This window comes from Stegostoma tigrinum, chromosome 5 (assembly GCF_030684315.1).
Source record: "Stegostoma tigrinum isolate sSteTig4 chromosome 5, sSteTig4.hap1, whole genome shotgun sequence".
Classification (NCBI taxonomy): Eukaryota; Metazoa; Chordata; class Chondrichthyes; order Orectolobiformes; family Stegostomatidae; genus Stegostoma; species Stegostoma tigrinum.
Genome location: NC_081358.1, coordinates 89,737,442 through 89,762,329, shown reverse-complemented (window position 1 = coordinate 89,762,329; position 24,888 = coordinate 89,737,442).

Sequence of the window (24,888 nt, the reverse complement as noted above, 5' to 3'; positions counted from 1 at the left end):
TATGTTCGCCGATACATCTCTATTGACTGGTCCTTTACCCTGATTTGCCAATTCACTTGATCCAGCTCTGCTCTCATAAACTGATAACTTGCTTTATTTAAATTAACATAAATAAAAAGTAATTTAAATTAACATAAATGAATAACAAGATGAAAACCAGCAAATGCTGTCATCTATTTTGATGAGTTGAAACAGGTGCATTGTCTGATGTTCTTGAAGAACAGGACCTTGTGTAGAAATACAGATAGTTCTCAGTACATGCAAGTGCATGCACTGTGAGCCTGACTGACAATCATAAAATATTTGTTAGCATAATTTCTCACAGATTCAGGATTACCCAGCAAATATTTTCCAATTTCAGAATCACATCCAATGGGAGAGACTGTGGCATGGAGTTTGCAAGTGTGGACTGGCTTGGCATGGTTGGCGCTTTGTTTGTGATGAATGGTTATATATACTGTTTGTTATGATCCACCAGTTTTTTAGATTATACACCTAGCCTTACACTGGCACTGAAGATCATATGCCCACTTAATTCATTTGTGTGATAGGCAGAATGTCCTTTTTGACAGTTGTATCTCATTAGTGGCAACCGCCACTTGTGTTGTGGCTGTGTAGCAGGCACCTTATCCTGTTGTAGACTGGCACTTTATGACTGCCTTAGAACTTTCCATCAGTTTGCACGATCTACAGCGAGAAGTACGCTGAGCAGAGGAGCCATTATCCCACAGGATTACTTTAGAAATGTAGAAACATAGAAACCAGGAACAAGAGTAGGCCATCTGAACCTTCAAACATGTTGCGCCATTCAATATGATATGGCTGATTGTCTATTTAAATGCCATATTTCTGTTTACTCTCCATGTCTTGTAATGCCTTTAAATACCTAAAAAATTATCAATTTTTTTCTCGAATTTACTTAGTGACTCAGCCTCCACAGCCTAATGAATTAACCTCTGAGTTAAGAAATATTTGATTTGGGACACTCAATTTTACCATCATATTTGCAAGATGAACAAATAGCTTTGACCTGTTTGTGATGGGTCTACCTGATAGCAAGTACAACTGTAGGAATCCCAATGTGAGGTTCACTAGATTGATTCTAGAGATGAAGAGTTTCTTTTTTGAAGAGAGGTTGTGTACTTTATGCATCTATTCTCTGGAGTTTAGTAGAATGAGAAGAGATCTCATTGAGGTAAATAAGACGGTAAAAGGGACTGACAAAGTTGATGTAGAAATGATGTTTCCTCATGTGGGGAAATCTAGAATGAGAGTTCATTGTTTAGGATAAACAGAGATGAAAGGTTGGGAATCTCTGGAATTCACAACTCCAGAGAATGAAGGACACTAGGACATTGACTAAATTTAAGGAGGAGATATATAGGTTTTTAATTTGTAACAGGTGGAAAGGCAATGGATAGTGTGCAGGAAAGTGAAGTTGAGGCTGACATGACACTAGTAGGCTCAAGAGGCTTAGTTGCCTAGTCCTACTCCTATAGGAACCTTGAAAGTAGATTTGTGGTAGCCGTAGTGGACAAATCCCCCAGCGAATTTTGATAATATGATTATTCTTGGATGAGTTTTAGAGTCATAGAGATGTACAGCATGGAAACAGACCCTTCGGTCCAAGTCATCCATGCCGACTAGATATCCTAGATAAACCTAGTCCCAATTGCCAGCATTTGACCGATATTCCTCCAAACTCAGTTTCGACTTAATGAGATTTTGATCAGAGGGATAGAAATTCTTTTTCCACTCTATAAACTAAATGGTGAAATGTTAGCGTCACTTAAGACATACAATGCATTTATTAGTCCTGACTTTATTCTGAATCCTGACTTGGAAAACAAAATGTCTATCATTCTTTTGCTTTTATTGACTGTAAAGACAACATAATCCCAGCTTTTGAGATTCACCGAGGATAATGTCTATATTTCCCTAGGGTAGGGGAGTCTAAAACTAGACGGCGTAGGTTTAAAGTGCGAGGAGAAAGATTTAAAAGGGACCTAAGGGGCAACCTTTTCATGCCGAGGGTGGCTCATGTATGAAATGAGCTGCCAATTGTGGTGGTGGAAGCTGGTACAACAACATTTAAAGGGTGTCTGGATGAGCATATAAATAGGAAGGCTTTAGAGGCATATGGGCTGAATGCTGGCAAATGGAACCAGATTAATTTTGATTGCCTAGTCGGCATGGATGAGTTGGACTGAAGGGCCTGTTTCTGTACTGTTCATCTCTGTGACTCTATGATTCCATCTGTTTTGTGCTGAATGGAAGATTCCAGAAATTGTACTTAACTTGCATCATGTGATTAGTGATCTTCCTGTTTTAATCCAGGAAATACCTTTTTAAATTTGAAGCAAGAAATTATAGCATTCAAAACAATGTGTAAGCCTCTCTTTGTGTTTTGTGGAGATGACAATATTAAAGATTGAAGCCAATAGACGTTCAGATACTAATGACATCAAAGAATATGAGGAATGTGTGGGAACGTAATGTTGACACAGATGATCAGTCATGACCAAGGATGGTGGAGGGACTGACAGGCCTTCGTCTCCTATTTCTCTTGTTTTAACTCTAAAATGAACAAGTCATGTCTCTGTTTCCAATTTATAAGCTTTGTTTCCAATATATTGGGAGTCAGCTAACAGAAACTGCAGGATCAGGTAAGTCTGTGGGGCTGAGGGACTGATCTATGAAAAGTGAAGGGAGGAGGGTTAGGGAGATTGTGGGGGATATCTATGGAATAGGACAGTCAACCAAGCGAGTTGCTGATCATGGTGTGTGATGGCAAGGTCAATTTGCTTGGTGGGGCGTGCTTGTGGTGAGGATGGTAATTGAAAATCTCATGTTCAGGGATGTTGTGACTGTGGGGATGGGTGGAGAGGAACTGAAGGTGTGGGGCACTGGGAGAATTAGAGGTAGGTTGGGTGAAATTAGAATTCGCTGTGGTAAGAGTGATAGGCCATTTAACAGTGTTAGGGTCAGACAGCCAGTGAGCAGTCTGTAAGAAAGCTTTCAGGGCCTGACAGAAACTGAGGATCGAAACAACAGAAACCAGGAGGTATTATGTGGCTTACTGTGCAAAAATGTGTGAAGTTTGGAATGCAATATCATAATTTATGAAGAATTAAAGATGAGTGAATCTGCCTTATAGAATATATAGGCAATACAATCCTTACAGTGAAAGTAAGAGTGTTCTGCAAGTCTACATGCCAGATTGGGAAACGAAGGAGATCTGTGAGTAGATTTTCTGAGATCTGTAACACCTATTGATTTGGTACCAGGAGAAATGAGTGGACCCTCAAAAAGCTGCAAATTAAAGAGTGTTTGAAGGTTTGAAGTTGAAAATAAACAAGAATAGTTCATTCTGAATTTTGATTTAAATTATAAATGCACACACTATATGCTATTAAATTATTAATACTTGCTCTTTTCCTGTTGTCAGTAAAAGTTTTTATTTCAAAGCATGAAATCTTGTTGCATGGCCTTTTCAGTAACAATTGGGAGTTTGAATTCCTTTTAAAATTTACCTATCCGTACCAAGATTGCAATGTTACCATTTCATTATTGTCAGCAGATTCTCATGCTCATCTTCCTGAGCTTTAATAGAGGTGCACCAGAAACACTGGAATAATATTGTGAATGATGTTTACATTGATCTTCAGAGGTCTCTTTCAGAATTTACAGCAGACTACGCAAAATTTACTCCAGTCAGTGATGATTGTGTTGCTTGATGCATTAACTCCCTATTTGAAGAAGTAACTTAGGTTAAAACATTGGGTTCAAAGCAATGTGAAATTTATGAAGTTAAAACAAAAAGTAAGCTTTCCCCACACCAAACAGCTACTTAATTTTACACTTGGTTGGAAACCACCACAGCTAAAATTGGAGGCAAAATATTTGGACATGCATTGTGCACGAGTTGCCTATGTTTAAATTAAATTGTGTGTTGTATGGTCTTTAGTTCCTATCCTTACTTTTGGTGAGTGGATTTCCACTAAAGGATGAAAAAAAGTCATTAAATTACCACTTGCATACTCAGTTTAAGTGCATACAAATTGCTGGGAATTTAGGGCTTTCCATTGCACATCTGGCAAATTTATGACAGTAAAACAGGGGTAGCATCATGGAATTTTCTGATCAAAGTATGATTCAACTTCACCCCTGTACATTGCATTGGTAGAGTCGCTCGCTACAGCTTGCATTCTATTTGCCATCTGTTATTAGAAACAGAATTAGGTTTTATTGTTTCAGAGATAGTAGGAACTGCAGATGCTCAAGAATCTGAGATAACAAGGTGTAGAGCTGGATGAACACAGCAGGCTGGCTTCACAGTGGAATTAAAATTGTTTCAGAGGGCTTTGCAGTGGGTTTTCTGAAAAAGAGTCTAGGCCCAAAATGTCAGCTCTGATGCTGCTGGCCTGCTGTGTTCATCCAGCTCTACTCCATGTTCTCTTAGGTTTTATTGTCATGTGTACTCAAATACAGGGATACAGATGTACAGTAAAAGGTTTACAATGCTGCCATTAATGGTGCTATCTTAGGTACAAGGCACTTTGATACAAAATCTGAGATAAAATGTTGAAAAACAAAGAAATAAGTTAAAGGTTCAACATTACAATTCTTCTCAGTATAAAGTTGTACATAAGAAATAAAGTTAGAAGTTATCAATATAGAGCCAAGGAATATGCATGGTGCCAAATGATGCCTTTGGTGTTAAAAGCATAACTGAATTCAAAGGTGGCCTACCTTAATGGTTTGTTCTTATTAATGTTTAGATGAAGGCTGCACTGTAATACTATGTTGCTATATTATAAAAATGATGCAATGAATGCTGATTTTTAAAATTAAAAAGGATGATCAAAATTGCCATTGTTTGGGAATTTCAAGACTATTGGCAGTTTCCATTGTAAAATGTCCTGCCGAATTTGAGTCAATATCAGTAATGGTATATCTGGTGACAGTTTTGTTGCTTTCAACTGAATTGTACATCTTTTTCATCTAAGTAAGTGCAAGTCATGTTGAGTTTTCTGGAGTTTTTCACCTCTAGATTTAACAAGTTCCCTTGCACTTTCTTAGCGAACTTGCCTCATTAACCACCTACTGTCTCACTGTGGTAACCATCACATCTGATTGAAGCCCCACCTCATCACATGCTGTTCCCAAAATAACTTGCACCTAACTGCTAAAAAGACTGGGATATCCCTTGTACCTGTGCCATGTTTGAAAGGCCTCTGTGCACCTGGACAAGCATTGACAGTCTGGCCTCACCCCTCACTAGCAACGTGATTGGACAGCAATGACAAAGCCACGCTGTCTATGTCTCATTGTCGATATTGCTGACACTCTCTCACATATGGAACACCATTTTCTCACACCTGTCACTGTTTATCCATCAGGCCACACACTTTACTCACCGTAGATATGCAGTGACTGTAATGAGGTCAGCCAGGTGGACCAGACAGAATATGAAAGCCCTGACTGGGGCTGTTGATCTGGTCTAATCAGGGACTCCTGGCTGACACATATAAACACCCTGACAGCTGGATCTGAGGAAGCTGGTTTGGTGTTGAGGACTCTCCACATGTAAATGAAGGGTGACTTGATGACAGGCCACCAGCCACTGTGGATATATTTCAAGCTGCAGCCCAACCGAAATCCCTCTAAGTCACTGCTAATGTTGTGCTAATGACTACTATAGACGTACAGCCTATCATTTCCCAGTAGGTGAACATCACATAGCAACAAGCAATTGGGCAAATCCAGGCATGTTAACAGACAGCAAAATAATACAAACAAAAGCAATTGAGGCTGGAGTTTACTCCCAAAATACAAACCAAATGCTTGCATTACGACCAATCACAATTTTACAGTCCCTGACAGCCTGCTATACCCAGTTGTCATCTAATAGAAGTTGGTGTCAATGAGGTTCTATACGCCTTGTAGCTGAGCTCTACCATTGGACAAAAGGAGCTTCCTTCTCTCCGGGGTCCTTGTCCTCTTCCTAAGAAGACTATTCCCTCAGTCCGTCAGCATCCATCACATCATTTCATTGCATGCTCCAGTTGCGCAGAGCACGTCACTCCAGGATGATGTCATGCACTCTATTTGCAGGATTCCCGCAGCAGAACAGCATGTTCAAAGGCCTATACTCTACTCAACCATGCCTCTGATTGAACCCTGGGCAGACAGCTTTCTCTGCATTATTCAGGGAGTTGTACAATTGTGTCATGAGCAACGCCGATGTGAGTAGCTCTTGTCACCCAGTAACCAGTTTTGTAATGCCCCTGAACCCTCAAATGTAGCAGGTACATGATAGTGCTCTGTGGTGTATGAGTCTTGGCAGTTGCCAGGGTAGTTTTGAGCTCCCCTGCCCTAGGGAAAAGCCCTTTGCTATTTACCTTATCCATACCTGTCATGTGTGTAAACCTCTATAAGGCCACTCCCTCAACCTCCTAGGTTCCAAGGCAAAATAGTCCAAGCATACTAATCCTGCCTTTACAATATAAACTGTCCAGTTCCAGCAACATCCTGATAAATATTTTCTGAACCTTCTTCAATTTAATAATTTACCTTCCTATAGCAGGGTGTCCCAAATTGTCCACAGTACTCCTGAAGTGGCCTCATCAACATTCTGTACAACCTCAACATGATGTCCCAACTCTTATACTCAATGTTCTGAGCAATGAAGGCAAGTATGCTAAACATCTTTTAACCATGCTGTCGACTTGTGACATGACATTCAAAGAAATCCGTGCCTGAATGCCTAGGTCTCTGTTCAACAACACTACCTGGCACACTACTATTAACTGTATAAGTCTTGCCTTGTTTGTTTTGCCAAAGTACAATACTACACATTTATCCAAATTAAATTATCCATCTGCCACTCCACAGCCCATTGGCCCAATTGATCAAGATCCCTTTGAAATCTGAGATAACCTTGTTCACTGCCCATTATACCACCAATTTTGGTATAACCTGCAAACTTAATCGTGCCTTCTAAATTCTTACCTAAATGTTCATATAATGAAGCCTTGCTACAATTGTGTAGAAATGAAATTGCCGTTGGAATATTCTTTAGAATTTTGATTTCTTTACCTAAGACAGAATATAATTTCTGTAGAAGGAGTACGACAAAGATTTGCCAGACTGATCTTTGGCATGGGGCGATTATTATACACAGCCTAGAGTTTAGAAGATTGAGAGGGAATCCAATTGAAGTAGATAACATTCTTACAGGTTTCAACAGGGTAGATGCATGAAAGGTGTTCTCCCTGGCTGGATGAGGTTTCAAACCAAGGGACACAAGCTTAGAAAGTGTTATCAGCCATCTTGGACTAAGATGAGGAGGTACGTTTTCATTCAGAAGATGGCGAATATTTGGAATTCTCTGCCCCAATGGATGTGGAAGCTTAGTCATTGAAAATATTCAATACAGAGATCAATAGGCTTTTAGATATGAAAGCGATATGGAGATAGTGCAGGAATACTGGGAAGATAGTGTTGTGGTGTTAATGTCGCCAAGCTAATAATTCATAGACCCAGATCTTACCAGCCAGCTCCACTATCTTCTCGTCTCACGGAGTGAGGAGGTCGCTTTCCATGACAACACCAACACCACACCCCCCCACCCCACAACCTACGTTGCTCCTGTCAACTTGACTTTGTGTGAGTTTTCCCCTCCCGTTCCACCAAAGGGATGGATTGAATGTGATTGAGGTAGACACAAATGTTGTTGGTAATGATGAATGAGCAGGAGAGGTAGTGAAATGTCACTTGTGAGTGAGTATGAAGCACAGAAGGCAGGAATGTTTAGCAATTTTGAGGATGAGGCAGGTTTGAGCCCTTACGTGAAAGTGACGCATGTAATTCTGATAGCTACAGTCTATCACATTCTGTGAGACCCATATGGTAGATTTGGAGTGATTATTGTACTTGTGAATGTGAGCTAGCAGACAGACATTGTGCCATTTAACCTTGTGGAAGGCAGAAGATCATTGACATTTTTTTGTTCACTGCTGATGTTCCTTTTTTCACACTGAAGACAGCATTGTTACTTGCTGTCAATAGGTTTCATATTAGCAGTTTGGTCTCATGTTGCAGTCAACTGGGAAGAGAAATCATGTTCTCTCCCTGACCTCAAATATCAGTGTCTCAGGGCCTTTTTAAAAGAAGTGGGTAGCATTTTTGTTTTGTGTGATATTTTTGACATTTTCAAGGTGAGCACCACAGTGTGAGGGGAAGTTCATGGTTAAGAGAATTGGAGATGATGTCCAGGTGGATTTTAATTATGATGCCAGAACTTTGGAAGCTGGAATATGGTGAGCACTTCCTGTATTATTCATAATGCAGTCTGCTGAGTTGCATGGGGACCACCTCACTTGCATAACTAAAGGACTGAGAAGTGCCTGATTGCATGATATAACTCGCCCTGGGCCACAGTGGAAGTGATACTATGAAACTCGTTCGCCATCACTCTTTAACTTCAAGTGTAAAAATGTGAGCCAATATCTTTTTTCAACAAAGTTCAGTGTAAACTTTGTGACCTGGCTAAAAGAGAATGAAGTGTTAGTTAAATGATGGCTGTTGGTCTCCTAACAGTGAGTCGAACATATGGTTGACCATCTGAAATCAATGCCATGTTTCCACAATCCCTCGATGCCATTTCACTTACAGCCATAAAAAGAAACTATATAACAGGAATACAAAAGAAAAGAAACTACATTAGAGGAGGCATTTGTTTCTATGATCTTACCTTTCACAGGGGTCCTGTCATCCTTTCTCCTCACCTGAGGATTCCTCTCCACTTCCATAGTTAACAGGCCTTCAGCCTATGGTTTCAGTGAGTCATGAAGAGAAAGAGAGAGATCACAGTACTGAGGCGGAAAAATTCAATATCTGTCAGCTACTTCTGAATCTACTTGGAGCCTGAATTAGATCACACTTTGAGTGCTGTGCACATTTCTGGTGTGCACAAAAATAGTTTACAAGAAATAGAGGAAATGTGTAAAAGATTTGCAAGGGTGTAACCAGAATGTCCAGTCTTCAACTATCAGGAATGCAAATAATAGTACATTATTACTACATTATAATATATTATTAGGATGGAGAGGGTTTGATGAGATTTACCAGCATGTTGCCAGGATTGGAAGGTTTGAGTTGTAAGGAGGTGTCAGATAGGCTGGGACTTGTTTTACTGGAGCATAGGAGGTTGAGGGGTGAGCTTATAGAGGTTTATAAAATCAACAGGGGTATAGATAAGGAGAATGGCAGTTGTCTTTTCCCTAGCGCGGGGGGTTTCTAGGCAGATTTTTAAGATGAGAGGAGCAAGATTTAAAATAGGCAATGGGGGCATTATTTTTACACAGAGAATGGCTCATGTGTGGAATAAACTTCCAGAGGAAGTGAATAAATTCATGATAAAGAAATGTTTGGAGGAATGTGGGCCAAACACAGGGAGGTGGGACTAGTTTAGTTTGGGATTATGGTTGGCATGGACTGGTTGGATCGAAGGGTCTGTTTCCATGTTGTATGCCTGTAAGAAATATTGAGCTTTCCACCTCTGTCTGTCTCTCTCTCACACGCACACACCTTATCAGCCTACCTTTACGAAAAACAGAAAGTGCAGGAAAGATTCCGCAGGTCAGCCAGCATCCCTGGGCTGAAAAGCAGAGTAAATGATTCAAGTTCACCAACTTCCTCAAATATGACAAACCCTGGAACATTATTATGCTTTTGACAAAAGTGGAGGAAAGTGGATGAAACAGATAATGAGATAAAACAGAAATGTGCACGCGTGATATCTGAAGCAAACAAAAACACAAATTTCTGGAGAAACGCAGTTGGTCCAGCAGGATTTGTGGAGAAAAATCAGAGTCAATGTTTCGAGCCCAGTGCCTTTTCTTCAGAACTGATAGTTAGGGTACCCAGAGCAAAAGAAAAAAGAAATACTAATGATTGAGGAAAGTTATAGATAAAGAATCAGAATTAAATATAGGTGTTAACAACAGAAAACAGGTTGACATTACCAAAGAAGACAGAGATGTGGAAATGAGGCAAAGATATAATAAAATGGAGAAAAGAGTTCATGTTTTGAAGTTGTTGAACTCAATGTTGATTGCTGGATGCTGTAAGCTGTCTAAACTGGAAGTGAGATACTGTGCTGCAATGTTAACAGAATACTGCAGCAGATTGAGGATAGAAACGTTAGCATAAGAACAAGATAGTGCATCGAAACAGCAAGTGACTAAAGACTAGGTTCATTTTTGCAGGCAGAGCAGAGGTTTTTCACAAAGCCGTCACCCAGCCTTCTGCTAGTCTCACCAATGTAGAGAAGAGCAGTGAATATGGTAGATGAGATGAAAAGAAGCACGAGTAATCACTGCTTTATCTGGAAGGTGTGGATAGGTCCTTGGTCAGCGAGGAGTGAGGAGGTGAAAGAGCAAGGGTTAGACCTCCTGAGATTACATGGAAAGGTGTCATGAGGATGTGGTGAAAAAGTGTTAGGAGTGACAGAGGAGTGAAACAGGATGTTGTGGAGGAAGGTGTCCCTGCTTGATGCTGACAAGGGGGAAAGGAGGGGTAGATGTCTTTGGTTGTAGTATCCTGCTGGATGTGATGAAAATGGTGGTGGATGATCTTTTGAATGAAGAGGCTAGTGGGCAGAAAGTGAGGATGGGAGTACCCAATCATTATTCTGGAAATCAGACACAGACTTGTCTCCCCTCAAATTAAAGAAAACACAGCAGTTTTGAAAACAAAGCAGTAATTAATCAGTTTGAACTCTGGGCCGCACACTTTCTTGCAAAGCAGATTTTGTTTGCATTAGGAATGGGAAGGGAGGCATGAGGGCAGAAATGAAGGAAGTGGGTCAGACACAACTGAGGGGCCTAGCCTGGAGTCATAGAGTTATACATCACAGAAACTGGCTCTTCAGCCCAACTCATCCATGCTGAACAGTTTTTCTGAACTGAACTAGTCCCATTTGCCTCTGGTTGGCCCATATCCCTCAAACCTTACCTATCCATGTACCTGCCTAAATGTCTTTTAAATGTTAACCACAGAATTAGGGAAGAACCCTCAATTGGGAAGAAAGGAAGACATGTGGGAAGCAGTCCTGAGAACATAAGAAGTAGGAGCAGGAGTAGGTCATCTGGCCCCTCAACCCTGCCCCGCCATTTAATAAGATCATGGCTGATCTTTTTGAGACTCAGCTCAACTTACCCACCCACTCACCATAACCCTTAATTCCTTTACTGTTCAAGAAGTTATCTAGCCTTGCCTTAAAAACATTCAACCACTTCAACCACTTCACTAGGCAGGGAATTCCACAGATTCACAACCTTTTGGGTGAAAAAGTTCCTCCTGACCTCAGTCCTACATCTGCTTCCCTTTATTTTGAGGCGATGCCCCCTCGTCCTAGTTTCACCTGCAGAAACAACCTCCCTGCCTCCACCTTATCTATTCCCTTCATAATCTTATTTGTTTCTATAAGATCTCCCCTCATTCTTCTGAATTCCAATGAATATAATCCCAGTCTTCTCAGTGTCTCCTCATTATCCAACCCTCTCAACTCTGGAATCATCCGAGTAAATCTCCTCTGCACCCCCTCCAGTGCTAGTATATCTCTTCTCAAGTAAGGAGACCCAAAGCTGCACACAGTACTCCAGGTGTGGCCTCACCAGGACCCTATACAGCTGCAGCAGAGCCTCCCTGTTTTTAAACTCCATCCCTCCACCAATGGCAGACAAAATTCCATTTGCGTTTTTAATTACCTGCTGCACCTGCAATCCTACTTTTAGCGATTCATGCACAAGGACACCCAAGTCCCTCTGCACAGCAGCGTGCTGCAATTTTTTACCATTTAAAACATTTTCCTGTTATTCCTACCAAAATGGATGACCTCACACTTATCAATTTTGTACTCCATCTGCCTGACCTTTACTCACTCACTCATCCTCCACAGACTTTCAGTGGCTTCTGCACACTTTGCTCTACTATTCACCTTAGTGACATCTGCAAATTTTGAGACACCACACTTAGTCCCCAACTCCAAATCATCTATGTAAATTGTAAACAATAGCAGTCCCAACACTGATCCCCGAGGCACAGCACTAGCCACTGACTGCCAGAAAAACACCCATTGACCCCTACACTTTGCTTTTTATTGGTCAACCAATCCTCTATCCGTGCCTATATATTACCTGTAATACTGTGCAATTTTATCTAATGTAGCAGCCTTTGTTGTGGCACCTTGTAAAATGCTTTCTGGAAATCCAGATACACCACATCCACAGGTTCCCCATTGTCCACCATGCAAGTAATGTTCTCAAAGAATTTCACCAAATTAGTTAAGCATGATCTACCCTTCATGAACCCATGCTGGGTGTTCCCAATGGGACAATTTATATCCAGATGTCTTGCTATTTCTCCCTTAATGATAGATTCAAGCATTTTCCCCACTACCGAAGTCAAGCTAACAAGCCTATAGTTACCTGTTTTTTGTCTAATTCCTTTTTTAAACAATGGCGTCACATTGGCTATTTTCCAATCTGCAGGAACCACCCCAGAGCCCAGTGAATTTTGGTAAATAATTACTAGTACATTTGCTATTTCCCCCATCACCTCTTTCAGTAACCTGGGATGCATTTTATCAGGGCCAGGAGGCTTGTCTACCTTTAGCCCCATTAGCTTTCCCAGCACTGTTTCCTTAGTGATAATGATAGTTTCTAGGTCCTCACTTGCTATAACCTTCTTGCCATTAGTTTTCGGCATGTTATTTGTGTCTTCCACTATGAAGACCAACACAAAATAATTGTTTAACGTCTCGGCTATTTCGTCATTCCCAGTTACTAAATTGGCCTTCTCATCCTCTAAAGGGCCAATGTTTAGCTTTGCCACTCTTTTGCGATTTACATATTTAGAGAAACGTTTGCTGCCTGTTTTAATATTCTGAGTTAGTTTACTCAAATAATCCATCTTACTTTTCTTTATAACATTTTGTGTGGCTTTCTGTTGCCCTTTAAAGATTTCCCAGTCTGTGAGTTTCCCACTACTCTTTGCTTTTTTGTATGTGTTTTTTTCAATCTGATACTTTCCTTTATTTCCTTCGACATCCATAGCTGGGTCTCTCTTTTCCTACAGTTCTCCCTTATCACTGGAATATACTTCTGCTGACCACTGTGAAAAATTGTTTTGAAAGTCCTCCACTGTTCCTCAATTGACCCACCATAAAGTTTTTGCTCCCATTCCTCCTTAGCTAGCTCCTTCCTCATTCCTTCATCGTCTCTTGTTTAAGCACAGGATATTGGTACTGGATTTAATGTTCTCACACTCCATCTGTATGTTAAATTTGACCATACTGTGATCGTTCCTACCGAGAGGATCTCTAACTGTGAGATCATTAATTATTCCTGTCTCATTACTCAGGACTAGATCTAGGATAGCTTGCTCCCTCATAGGTTCCATTATATATTGTTCAAGGAAATTGTTGCGGATGCATTTTATGAACCCCTCCTCGAGGCTGCCATGGCCGACCTGGTTTGACCAATTGATATGTGGATTAAAATCCCCCATGATAATTGCTGTACCATTTTTACATGCATTAGCTATTTCTATGTTTATTGCCTGCCCCACCACGATGTCAATATTTGGCGGCCTATAGACCACACCTGTCAGTGACTTCTTCTCCCTGCTATTTCTAATTTCCACCCAAATGGTGGGATCATCAGAACAAATGTCTCTCTTGATGTTGTTTTCTCTCTTTTGCATTCTAGTTATGTAGTTTTTTTCACTCTTCTTATGGAATCAAGAGAAACAAGACGTCCCTCTGTTTTCTTAAAGAACAGCCTCACATTCCCAGTTGAGCTGACAACTACCAAAGCTTTTGTGGCGTAACCGTGATGGATGATTCTGCCATTTGTTGGAAAGTGGTGTTCCACCAACATCACACCCAAAAATTCCCACCCAAGAATGAAACGGCAGTAAGAGTTTATGTGGCAATCAGGAATATGGCATTGAGGTGAGATGATGTAGAATTGAGGAACAGGTTCTAGTCTAAATGGCCTATTCCTGCTCTTATGTTTCTAAGGTACTCCATAATCTTTTCTCGAAAGCCATATCAGTTTCAATTCTCACCGTTTGTTAGCGAGCACTTAACGTAAGGATAAAATTATTTATAGAACTGTTACAACACAGGATGTAGACACTTCTTCCCAGTTTATTCTTTCGGGGTGACATTGGCCTTTGTTTAATTACCCCTGAATTGATTGGCTTGCTAAGCTATTTTGGATGGCATTTAGGAGTTATCCAACTTGCTGTGGGTCTGGAGTTACATGTAGCCCAGACCAAGTAAGAATAGCATTTTTCCTTCCCTAAGGGAAGTTGGCCTAAGTGGCCCTGATGGACTTTCTTATCTTGACAATCAACAATTGATTCATGGCCATGATTAATGAGACTGGCTTTAATTTCTAGATTTATTAATTACATTTAAATTTCACCATCTGCAGGGATCGGATTTGAACATATTTCCCCAGAACATTAGCTGTTTGATATTGAGTCAGTGACATCACTATTATCTTCAAAGAGTAGTTCACGGGAGGCCACCTATGAGTGAGTTCCAATAGTCAGATCCAATGGTTTATCAAGGCATGGGTGAGGGTTTCAGCAGCAGGCTGTTAGTTATGTTTTCTCTCCCTTGATGAATAAAATTATAATCTCTCTTTTGTCACATTGATTCATTCTCATGAGTGGAATTTTTCCTTCCCTAGTGTGGCATGGGCGGTTGTAAGAAAGGTGTAAAATAGATAACTGAATAAATTCAGAATCTTGACTTTGAGAATTTTTTTTCCTGATTTTTCAAATAAGCGTTACTTTTTCCAAAAAAAAACCATTCATTCAAGGAATGTGAGTATCATTTGCTGGGCCAGCATTTATTGCCCATCGCAATTTCCCTTGAGAAGGTGATAGTGAGCTCCTTTTTTGAGCCATTTTAGTCCCACTTTCAAATGGCTGCACGTAACTACTGACCATGAGGGAAAAGCAGCAATCAGTGAAAGGGTGAACCTGTAGCATGTGGCACTAAGGTTAGATAGCTCTTAATCTTTCTAATCCTTCCAGGCCCGAAACTTCAGCATTTGTGCTCCTCAGATGCTGCTTGGCCTGCTGTGTTCATCCAGCCCCACACTTTGTTGATTCTCCAGCACCTGCAGTTCCCATTATCTCTGGTGAATTCACTGACTGTTTTATGAAACCTGAGATCTGCTTTAGACTTATGACTGTTTCGTAGGCTTCTCTATTGAAAACAAGGAAACAAAATATCTATTTAATTCAAATACTGTTGATCAGAAAATGTGGTGAATTAGTTTTCATATATAGCCCATATCAACAAGCTCACAACATTTATTAGAGCATTTTTATTCAACTAAATAGACTGGAATGTTTCAAGGTCATGGAATGCTGAAGCAGTTTGAGATGTGAGAGATAATAGGAACTGCAGATGCTGGAGAATCCAAGATAATAAAATGTGAGGCTGGATGAACACAGCAGGCCAAGCAGCATCTCAGGAGCACAAAAGCTGATGTTTCGGGCCTAGACCAGAGAGGGGGATGAGGTGAGGGTTCTGGAATAAATAGGGAGAGACAGGGAGGCGGACCGAAGATGGAGAGAAAAGAAGATAGGTGGAGAGAGTATAGGTGGGGAGGTAGGGAGGGGATAGATCAGTCCAGGGAAGACGGACAGGTCAAGGAGGTGGGATGAGGTTAGTAGGTAGATGGGGGTGCGGCTTGGGGTGGGAGGAAGGGATGGGTGAGAGGAAGAACAGGTTAGGGAGGCAGAGACAGGTTGGACTGGTTTTGGGATGCAGTGGGTGGAGGGGAAGAGCTGGGCTGGTTGTGTGGTGCAGTGGGGGGAGGGGACGAACTGGGCTGGTTTAGGGATGCAGTTGGGGAAGGGGAGATTTTGAAACTGGTGAAGTCCACATTGATACCATCAGGCTGCAGGGTTCCCAAGCGGAATATGAGTTGCTGTTCCTGCAACCTTCGGGTGGCATCATTGTGGCACCGCAGGAGGCCCATGATGGACATGTCATCTAAAGAATGGGAGGGGGAGTGGAAATGGTTTGCGACTGGGAGGTGCAGTTGTTTGTTGCGAACTGAGCGGAGGTGTTCTGCAAAGCGGTCTCCAAGCCTCCGCTTGGTTTCCCCAATGTAGAGGAAGCCACACCGGGTACAGTGGATGCAGTATACCACATTGGCAGATGTGCAGGTGAACCTCTGCTTAATGTGGAAAGTCATCTTGGGGCCTGGGATAGGGGTGAGGGAGGAGGTGTGGGGGCAAGTGTAGCATTTCCTGCGGTTGCAGGGGAAGGTGCCGGGTGTGGTTGGGTTGGAGGGCAGTGTGGAGCGAACAAGGGAGTCACGGAGAGAGTGGTCTCTCCGGAAAGCAGACAGGGGTGGGGATGGAAAAATGTGTTGGGTGGTGGGGTCGGATTGTAGTTGGCGGAAGTGTCGGAGGATGATGCATTGTATCCGAAGGTTGGTGGGGTGGTGTGTGAGAACGAGGGGGATCCTCTTTGGGCGGTTGTGGCGGGGGCGGGATGTGAGGGATGTGCTGCGGGAAATGCGGGAGACGCGGTCAAGGGCGTTCTCGACCACTGTGGGGGGAAAGTTGCGGTCCTTGAAGAACTTGGACATCTGGGATGTGCGGGAGTGAAATGCCTCATTGTGGGAGCAGATGCGGCGGAGGTGGAGGAATTGGGAATAGGGGATGGAATTTTTGCAGGAGGGTGGGTGGGAGGAGGTGTATTCTAGGTAGCTGTGGGAGTCGGTGGGCTTGAAATGGACATCAGTTACAAGCTGGTTGCCTGAGATGGAGACTGAGAGGTCCAGGAAGGTGAGGGATGTGCTGGAGATGGCCCAGGTGAACTGAAGGTTGGGGTGGAAGGTGTTGGTGAAGTGGATGAACAGTTCGAGCTCCTCTGGGGAGCAAGAGGCGGCGCCGATACAGTCATCATTGTACTGGAGGAAGAGGTGGGGTTTGGGGCCTGTATAGGTGCGGAAGAGGCACTGTTCCACGTAACCTACAAAGAGGCAGGCATAGCTGGGGCCCATGCGGGTGCCCATGGCCACCCCCTTAGTCTGTAGGAAATGGGATGTAGGAAGTTTGGGGTGTGTCGCTTTAGCATTTTCGTCACAAAATGAGCAAGTAATTTTTGTGACAGGATATCTGGCAGAATCTGTTTCTGCTAGTTTCCCATTTATTTCTCCAAGTTGGTTCAGAGTTTTTTGTTGCTTCTGTCAGTCTCCTGCTGAGTCCCCAGTGAACACATTGAAATTTATGTTAATGCAGGCCATTGCAATAGCAGCTCTGAGCTTCCTGCCTTTATTTTCTCATTGCAGTCAAGAGAATTTAGGTTGAACATTACAAGGTGCAGGTATTTGCAGGATCAGTTCAGTTAGACAGGCAATAATTAGGAGTTTCTGAGGCTGGACAGTGTGCCAAAAAATTTCTGTAACTGATAATTTTTTTCGTTATTTCTGGTCTTTTTACATGAACTCACTGCACTTTGTTTCTGGTAGTGTGCATTGGAAAATATTTAGTTCTCCAGCACATTGTGCGATACATCTAATGGATTCTTCCTTATATGCAATTATCATTAAGGATGAGGAGGAACTAAACATGATAGAGTGAAGACACTAACATTTAAAAAAGAGGAAATCTACCAGATATTCCATCCTCTCAACAAAGCTAGCAAAAGAGTCTTCATGAGGATCTTTCTATGAGCAGGGAAGGTATTTCATCAGAGGCAATTGGAGAGCATGACACTTTCTGCTTTATGACTGTAGCCCAATGTGACAAGAAGTATGGACATCTGAGCCCAATTAATTACAGCGAGGCTCTGAATTTGTTACAAAGTGGTGGCAAAATCTTCCGTTATTAAGTCAGACGGTGGAAGAGACTGATGTGAGATACTCAACTCGCAGTGGAAGAATGTCGATTAGGTTAATTAATGAGCCAAGTGAAACCCATTATCCTTGAGCCCATGACACTTTTGTGGTCCTTCAGGGATTACATGGGCGGATCCATGGCTTTCCCATACCCGAGAAAGGCTGTCCATTAAATCATGCTACCCTTCTCCTTCATGCCTGACTGAAAAACACTATACCTGAAAAGGCAGGGCACTAAAGCCACACCATTTTCCTACAAGCTTCTGACACTGTTGGCACTGATGACAATGAGGGCCTGCTAATTCCCAGCTCTTAGTAGGTGTGTACTTCTTCCCCTACCATGGAAGGCCTGACAGTAACCACATAAGTTTCACCGCCATTCTTCACCCAACTGCAGAGTCCCGTTCAGCATGGCAGAATCATGGGACATGTTTCTTTAGAGTGGTTACATTGCTCTGTTTCCTTTCTTAGTGCTTTTTCTCTGGGTGGCCTGGTGTTCAGTGTTGAAGGAGATGTTCAGCAGTACATTGTCTACTTAAAAGACTGTGTAACTGTCTTTGCGTGCCAGCTTTATTCTGACAAAGAGCCACTATTGGTCACATCTCTGGAGCTTGTCTTGGGTCCAACATTTCCTGCATTCAGGAAGATGGGCTCACATGTCTTGCGTCTTGAGGGGTGACATGTACACGCCAGTTGCTACTTGCTTTTCTACTCATCCTTGAAGCGGCATTCTCACCCATCAACATGATACTGGTCCAATGGCAGTGTCAAATCTGAAATGCTGTGAGAGACAACAGTATGTGATCTGATTGACAATGTCACCAAGAACTACTCAGCCTGTTGTCTATTCCGATTCTGTCTTGGTGGTGGAGATGAGGGCTGATACTTGACTATTTCTTAGCCAGGAGTCTTCTTCAGGTTCCAATAAGAGAGCCATGTGCTTTATTGCTTCCTGCAAAGAAGATGAAGATATTGCCACAAATGAGAGCACTAGATTCAAAACTCTCACCTGTCTTTTGCTACATATTTTGGGAGACTAAACTTGGAGCCTATGTATTGGTGCTATCTTATTCAGGCTTCCTTCTTTTCAGGTTAGCGCCCATGGGTTCTTAGATGTAAGACTCTGAAGGCTTGAGCAGTGCCCTTCTGTATCACTTGTTGAAAGTGCCACATACCCACATTTCACCTTTTGCTTCTAGTTCCACAAGTTCTTCAAATTGCCCATTAGTAACTGTAGCTAATTGGTCCTGGATTAAAGCTGGTACCTGAGAGTGTATTTACTCAGACTGCAAGGTAGAAGGAGATGAATTGGTTACAGCAGTCAAGGAGATTACCTATTCAAAAACTAAACTGTGCAAATCAGTGAAAACTCATGATGGATCAGAAGAGTGCATGTTTAAATAAAAGCTTGGTAGCACAGAACTTAAATATTTCTAAAGGAAGACTAGAAGTTGAAGCTTTCAAACTTGTACCCATCAAAACAAGGATGCAAGAAATAGATTTGAAAGGAAAAGCCAAAGTCAAGCCAAAAAATATTTTGCCTAAAACACAAATGAGTAATGTGACGTGAGTTTCCATCCCAGTGCGATGCCAGCCCACACTGGCATGCCTCAGAAAAGTATGTCTTCCATTGGAGATTAGTCTGCTATTGGAAATCATTTATTAAATAAGCCATACTGTGCTGAGAGTTCCTCTAGAAACTAATTTTAGTTTGATCATCTAAAATGCTAATAAAGAAAGAAAACGATTATGTAAGTATATTGGCAAGAAATATAAAATAAGATAGTCCAACAGTGTAATTCATTTGCCTATGCCAGAAGCTAGATACATTAATACTCAGAACTGCGTTTTATGTTGACAAACAAAAAAGCTAATGCATGCAGCCAATTTCTGCTGCCTCTCAATGGAAAGATCCTGGCCAATCAGAATCTACCTCCTCGCTCTTGTTAATGAGTAACTGTTCTTGTTGAATCTCTATGCCAATGATGGCCCAACCCATCCGCATTCTCTTCTCATTCTGTATTATCTTGTTTCTTGTGCCCTAGTTCTGATAGTACACGGTGAAAAGTTCCAACTACAGTCTCTATTTAGCAAGGCATAGTTTTTATTTTTGGAACTGACAGAGATGATTAAAATCCTAATATAGAAATTAAATTATTCAGACTGTGCTAAGAGCTCCTCTGGAAACTAATTTTGGATTGATCATCTAAAATGCTAATAAGGAGAGAAAATATTGAGTATGTAAGTGTATTGGCAAGTCATATAAAATAAGACAGTAAGAGCTTCTACTGATATATAAAAAGATTGAGAGTATCTAAGTTAAGTGTGGGGCTCTTGGAGAATGCCACTGGAGAATTGCTAATGGGGAAATGGCAGATAATTTTTAAATGTTTTACAACAGTTATCCTGGTGAAAGGCATTATAAACATCCTTAAGATACATTTGCTAATGGGACGAAGCAAGGTGCTAAGAGGAGGAAAGAATGTATAATAATCTCCATTGTGAAGAACTATGTATTAAGTAAACTAATGGGACGAAACGTGAACAAATCACTAGGACATGATGACCTGCATCTAAAGTGTTAAGGGAAGTAGTGACAAAAGTAATGTAGCATAAATTGAAATATTCTGGACTTCTCTGGATTCTGGGAGAGTTCCAATGGATTGGAAAACAATTGATGTGATGCCTCTGTTCAAAAAGGAGGTGAATAGAAAGAAAGAAGCAACAAAACATTTGATCTAACATTTATGGTTGGGAAAATGCTTGCCCCCCCCTCTTTATTTGGGAATAAATAGCGAGACATTTAGGAAAGCTTAACACAATCAAGTAAAGTCAACATCAAGAATACATTTGAAGGTCACTGAGCGATATTGTGTAAAAAAATGGTTGCTGTGTACCTCACTGAATGTTTAATATAAATGTGACAACTATTAATGTGACAGATGAATAGTATTAAAATCATTATTAATGAGTAACAAAACTGCCCCTTAAAACTACTTTTTCATTCTTTGGGTGAATGTGTAATATAAGGTGTATGATTTTCACTTATTTTAATATATGGATTTTTAATTGGATTTTAGTTTTAGACTAGTGACATATAGGTTTGGTCTGTACCTATGAAGGGGCTAAATGATTAGCCTTTAGGTATTTATGTAGCAATGGAGATTTCTCTTGAAACACAATATTAGAGATAGATGTCCTACAGAGTCATGGGTTTTGGTTACAATGTTTTTTTTAATGAGTAAAGAATGAATATTAAATTCTAAGTTTAGAATGTCAATTGTTGATTGTTTCTGTTTTGGTTAGAGAAAAATACCCATTGCTTTAAAGAAAATGCCCTTTAGTTCCAGTTTGGACAGTTTGCAGAAGTCATGGCTGAAGATGGATGTTTAAGAAAAGGAGACAGTTTAGGACTATTCAGAAATAGCTTACTACAGTGTAAGGAGATAAATTTAAATTTCCATGCCAGAAGTGTTTGGTTACAAATCTGAAGGAGCTATTTAAAGCTAAAAAAAATCTAAGCTCAGCTTTACAAGTGTTCAGGAAAAGTCTATCAGATTCTCAAGTTGGCAAAGTGAAGACTCGGTTAAATTGAGCCCTAAAGGTGTGAAAGAGAAGAGATTCTATCATGAATACTATGAAGGAGTGCATTTGTGATTAAAGGCATTTTACTGTCTTTGCAAAATTGTTGTATTTGTTATGTATACACATTTTGGTTTATTATTTTATATTCATTTATCCACAGGATGTGCATGTCACTGCCTAGGACAGCATTTATTACACATTTCTAATTATCCAGAGGGCAGTTATGGTTCAACCACATTGCTGCCGGTGTGGAGTCACCAAGTAAGGTTAGCAGTTTCTCTCATTGAAAGACATTAATGAATCAGATAGCTTTTTCCTGACAACTGGTAACTCTTCCTTGGTCATCATTAGATTCCTATTTATGATTTTTATAGGATTGAAATTCTACCATCTGCCATAGCAGGATTCAGCCCAGGTCCCTAGAACATTACTAGAGTCATTAGATTAATAGTCCAGCATTAATACCACAATGCCATCAACTCCCCATCGCATAAAATACACAACTGTTTTATTGTTAATCTCAAATCTGCAACGTGGTACGTTTGTGCTTCAGTGAAAGACCAGCTCATCAAAGCCAAATTTCATTCTGAGAACTGATTTCTCTCGTAATAATATCAGCTGTGATCGTAACAGTAAAGACTGCCAGGATGCATTGCCTTTGTGTCTTGTGGCGGTAGATTCAACTGTGTTATTCAAGAGAGTACTAAGTGATCACTGTTGAAGAAATGATGCCTGAGTTTATTAGAAAAAGGCAAGACAATTGCACCAAGTCATAATCTACATTTGGTGAGCTAGTACAGGTGTGGTGAGCCAAATGGCCACCTTCAGAACATAACTATTCTGTTGTTCTGATTCTGTGACTGACTAATGAATTTGTGTTCACCCTAGAGAATGATAAATTCAGACATGAGATGCTGAAAAGATTTGAATTGTAACTGAATATATTTAAGAGAACACAAATAAGCATTTGATGGAGATTCTGATTTGAAATCTATCATAAAATCCTGCATTTGAAAGCATTTTAAATTTGCTGGTTATCATTTGTTATTGGTCATCCAATACAATATATATGTATATCTATAAAACTATCTGGAAAGTATTACAGTGCATTAAATGCACTATATATGACATATTAGAAGTTCCAAAATAAATTAGCTTGTCAAAATTTGCTACCAATTGACTTCCTCCAGTGTTTAAATTCTGAAAAGGAAACACCTGTGTAAATGCATGTACCGTTACTCAAGGGATTTATTTTCCTTCTAAGATTTCCTAATTTTTTTTATTAGGATAGATGGAAAACCTGGCACAACCTCTTATAATGAGCATAAACATTTGCCGGTGTGTAAATGTGAATAGGTTGTTAAAAAATCTTGTTTATAATAAAAGTAGACATTCCAAATGAAAAGCATATGCCAAAACCTAGATTTCGCTAAAATTTCATTTCTTTATAACTTTGGAATATCAGTTTAACTGGACTATACTGGATTTACATTGTGCCACATTTACACTCACCTTCAATATCTCAAAACGATACACTCCTTCTTAGCTAGCTGTCACTGATCTATCAAGCATATGGTTGGTACCATTGATTTGGTCATTGGATATGCCCTTCATGTTGGTTTGTCTTATTTTCCTGTGGAGAAATGTCCCTATTTCACTTTCTATTGAGAACGGGAACAGGCCAGTACAGAAACTGCAGATACACAAGTCCCAATGCTCCATGATATAAACTACTTTGCAATTAATTAATTAATGATTAAATCATTAATCCAACAGAACTGGCCTGGTCTATTTTTGATTCTCATCCCCCTGCTCTTTTCTTATGCTACTGTAATTTTTTTCTGATGTAAGTATTTATCCAGTTCCTTTTTGAAAGTTATTTTTGAGTTTGTTTCTACTAACCTCGTCAAGTAGTTTTTCAGACCCCAGCAACTTACTGCTTAGGTTTTTGTTGTCTTCTTACCTTTAGTTCTTTGCTAAATACCGTCAATCTACAACTAACCATCTACAATCAGAAGGTTGTTCTGCATTCTACCAAAGGAAGCAGTTTTATTATTTACTGGACCAGAGCCCTTCATGATTTTGACCAACCCCATCAAATCTCCACTTTATTTCCCAGCTTCTCAGGTTATTGCACTTCTTCAAGGCCTTGGCTTCCTTCCTATTGGGGAGCTCCCTGAATCAGCCACATCATTCCAAACAAAGACTAATAGCATTCACAACAACCTTCGATCTCTTGGGACTTACCTCTATGAATAAAGCCAAAGAACTTGTGTTCATTTTTGATACTCCTGTCCACTTTCACCTTCAGGTACAGAGTGCAATGAGCATAAACTGGGAAGCTTGGGAGTTTCGATAATGTGGGAATTTATTGAAGTAGGGGAATGTGACGCATCTTTGCTTGTCTTGATCTTTTTAAAATGTGCCGCTTCAGTTTCTGAGAGTCAGTGCCCGCACTCTTTTTGGAAAACAACAATGACATCACTGGAATCTGATAGATATTCCGAATCAAACTGTTTTGATACACTTCAAGATCAGGTCGGACTTAATCCCAGAGCTTCTGGCTCAGAGGTAGGGGATTTACCATTGCATAAGACCTCTTAGGGTGCCTGGTAAGTTAACCAGCCAATAACAGCTTTGTATAATAGCCTGTGTAAATTAAGGATACCCGAGTTAAGGAAGATATGTAAATAGAAAATATCAGAACTTCCGTATATTTGTCTGAGACAATCAGTTGTTTAACAGAGGAACATTTGAAGCGGGATTAATATCAAAATTTAATAGGTGCAGTAAATTTGGGGTTCAGAACTAAAATTTCACATGGCTGAATTACATTTAACTAATCAGCACACAGACAACACTGGGACCAGTGCTGTGTAACAGCTGTATAATGTGGTGGATTTTGAACACAAACATGATCTAGGGAATACACTTCTGCAGCAAATGTAAAAAAACTACAGGAATTCCAAGTCAGGGTTACTGACTTGGAGATTGAATTGAGGCATTGTGACCCATTAGAAAGGGGCACACTTTATTCCCAAATTTTGTCACAATGATGATGACAGGGCAGTCTCACTCCATCTGTGGTGACACAAGTAAGAGAATACTGAGAATTCTGTAGTGTAGGAGTCTCAACCTTGCAATTATTGAGCAAGTTTGAAGTGCTCACACATTTTGATGAAAACAAACTGTGTAAAGAGGAGGAGCGGACTAGGATCAAGATGCTTTTCAATAAGGGGAATAAGAAGAAATGCAGTGAATGTTGGGGATTGTATTGGAGGGGAACAGGCAATGTTTTGTGAAGCCAGAAGTGAATCCAGAAGGCTACGATGCTTACTCAGCTCCAGGGAACAAG